The 3,108-nt window shown below is 48.0% G+C and overlaps 1 protein-coding gene across 1 annotated transcript in view; it reads left to right on the top strand.

Moving 5' to 3' along the window:
- Positions 1-3,108, top strand: part of B4galt6 (beta-1,4-galactosyltransferase 6) — a 60,879-nt gene that overhangs the window by 21,123 nt on the left and 36,648 nt on the right. The gene's annotated exons all lie outside the window — the stretch shown is intronic.

Here is a 3,108-nt window from a genome sequence, read left to right as displayed (position 1 = left end):
AAAAAAAAAAAAAAAGAGGCCAGTAAAATGTATAAAACTGTGACCACTCCAGGAGAACTGATTGATATATTTATAACTTAACACAAGAAGGCAAATTGATTTCGATGAGTGTATTTGGTCTCAGAAGGCTCTCAGTGCTGTCTGATATTTGTCACCATCAAGTGCAAACAGACTCAGAATACTTTTGTGTAGAAATTGTAAGTTCTCAGAATCAAATGATGCCTTTCTGAGTGGCCTGTGGAGTTGAGAAAAGGTGTCGTTATCGACAGTGGGTGTAACAGGTGACCAGGGCTGTGCGGGGTAGGGATGAGGTGGCCAGGGGCTGTGTGGGTCAGGGGTGAGGTGGCCAGTGGGTCAGGGAAGAGGTGGCCAGGGCTGTGTGGGTCAGGGATGAGGTGACCAGGGTTGTGTGGGTCAGGGATGAGGTGGCCAGTGGGTCAGGGAAGAGGTGGCCAGGGCTGTGTGGGTCAGGGATGAGGTGGTCAGGGCTGTGTGGGGCAAGGATGAGGTGACTAGGGCTGTGTGGGTCAGGGGTGAGGTGACCAGGGCTGTGTGGGGCAAGGATGAGGTGACCAGGGCTGTGTAGGGCAGTGATGATAGGTTTGTTGGAATGAACCTGTTGCACATCCTTATTTAATGGATGGTTAGAGTGAGGCCATCAGGCTTGTTAGTGGTGAGCAGATCAGAGCTCTAAGGAGCTCCCCCAGCACCTTCCAGGGTTCCCTCTTGTCCTTGTTCTTTTGTCCCTTTCTTTTCTCTGTTATTTCCATTTGAGGGTGGTGTTGGGACCCGCCTAGCCCCTTTCTGCTGGAGGCTTCCATTTCTCTGGGTGTGGCTCTGGGAGGGACTAGGCAGCCAGGCTTCCTGGAGCTCCTTTGTTACCATCCATTCATTAGATGAAATAACGTCTGCCTCTCACAGGGGCTGCGGTGAGGCCCAAGTGTGTCTGTCACTCGCATGTTGCCTTTGGAAAAGGTGCAGGGCTTTGAAAGTAGTGTTGTTCCCGTGGATCCTGCCACTCACACTTCACAGGAATAACGATTTGTGGGTTTCTCCAGTGTTGTTTCCATGAGCTCAAACCAGGCTGTTTGATCAGCCACTCGGTGTGTATTTGCAATGTGCCTTATTCTGGAAGTTAAAGAAAACTTGATTTCAGTTAAAAGTGATGTTCAGGCTAGTGGTTCCAGTGGTGGGTAGGCTGAAGTGGCCCAGATGAAGGGCCTGGGCAGTGTGGAAGCATTTCTCTGAGTCTCTTAGCATGGTGCTCTTTATGGCTGTTTATTTAGCTCTGACACTCTATGCTTAAGTGATTAGCTCGCATCGCATGCCTTTCAGGCAATTAAAACAATTACTGTTGGACTTTATTAAAACTAGTGCAAGTGATGATTGTATCCTTTTGTGAAATATGTAATCAGTCCGCCCTAGGTTACCCACTGGGGCCTTCTTTTTCTCCTCAGACTCCGCTCCCCCCACCTATGAGTCTGTAGAATCATAGAATGTAGAAGAGGAGAGGCTCAGTTATTAGTGACACAAATCTATCAAGTATGCAGAATAAGAAAATACACAAAACACTAAGGAGTTACTTGGTGGGGCTGGAGAGGTGTCTCAGTGGTCATTGAGAGCAGAGGACCACTTCAGTTCTCAGCACCTACGTAGGATAGCTCACAACCGCCGGTAACTCAAGTTTCAGGGGCTCTAATATTCTTTTCTGGCTGCAGGTGCTATATGCTCTTGTGTTCTCTCTCTCTCTCTCTCTTTCTCTCTCTCTCTGTCTCTCTCTCTCTCTGTCTCTCTCTCTGTCTCTCTCTCTCTGTCTCTGTCTCTCTCTCTCTCTCTCTCTCTCTCACACACACACACACACACACACACACACACACACACACACACACACACAAGTAAAGCAGTTTTATAAAGGGGAAATTCTGGCTGTGCCTGTCATCCCGGTATTTGGGAAACTGGGGCAGGAATGTTGATACAACACCAAGGTTAGCCTGGGCTACAAAATGAGTTGAGTTCCAGGCCACCCTGAGCTAGAATAAGATCTTACCACAAACCACCAAGTAACCTAAAAACAGACAAAAATAGTACTTGAGAGCTGTACGAGAATGCTAGTAGTTTTTAGTCTTAGCATTTTAAAAAAAGTTTGGGGAGCACTTAAAGGCGCTGGACCCAGGACAGCCTTGGACCCAGGACAGCCTTGGACCCAGGACAGCCTTGGACCCAGGACAGCCTTGATTTCCATTTCCATCTGCTGTGAATGGGCAGTGTGCAAAAGGTGTCTAAGCAAAGTGGATGAGGTTAAAAATGGTCATTGACATAGAACTCGACTGTCTGTTCAACCTGCCAGTATTTGCACAAGAAGGCAGGGAGATGTGCATATGAGAGAGACAGACAGATGGCAGACAGACAGACAGATGACAGAGCTCATATCAAAAAGCAAGCTGTATAAAATGCTTTCTTCAGTTTTTACTTGGAGTATTCATTTCTTATTTTAAGGTAGAGGAGGGTTATGATAAAAAAGTTTCTGTAACTCGCCCACTCCTTCAGTTCTAGTACTCAGAGAACAACCTAGAACCTCAAAATTTATTCTGTATTTATGTTGCCATCTCTTCCGCCTTCCCTGCCTTCCTGGCTGTGCCCTGGGTTTCAGCATGCTGCGCATGCGCTGCCTGCCCAGCTTACTCTCTTGCTGTCCCTGCTATGGAAGAAGTGCATTTCCAGCTCCCTCTGCTCTCACGGCCTCCACACTAGAGTAAGGACAGGGCTTAGAATCAAATCCACACAGTTCAGAATATAAATAGTGGTTTCTGTGTTTCTAGAGCCAAGTGTTTTAGTGGCATTGCTTATCCACACCTCCCTCACCGCCCCCCCCCCCCCCCCCCCCCCCCCCGCCCCGCTCCCCCAATCCCCACCCCTATGCTTTCACTAAGCGTTTCTGCTGTCACTGGGATTTCTCCGGGGTTATTTAGACAGACTGTGAGCCAAGCTTCTGAAGGGTTCCAGGTGCCCCTGTGGTATTTTCTGTCCTCTATTGCTTACTTTTGAGAGCGTGGCAGACATTCTGATGGCAGTTATTGTATTTGGACTATTTATTTGATTCTCCCCCTT

Source organism: Mastomys coucha, unplaced genomic scaffold (assembly GCF_008632895.1).
Source record: "Mastomys coucha isolate ucsf_1 unplaced genomic scaffold, UCSF_Mcou_1 pScaffold13, whole genome shotgun sequence".
In the NCBI taxonomy this organism is placed as follows: domain Eukaryota; kingdom Metazoa; phylum Chordata; class Mammalia; order Rodentia; family Muridae; genus Mastomys; species Mastomys coucha.
The sequence above is the reverse complement of the archived record's forward strand: the minus strand, read 5'-3'. Positions and strand labels throughout refer to the sequence as shown.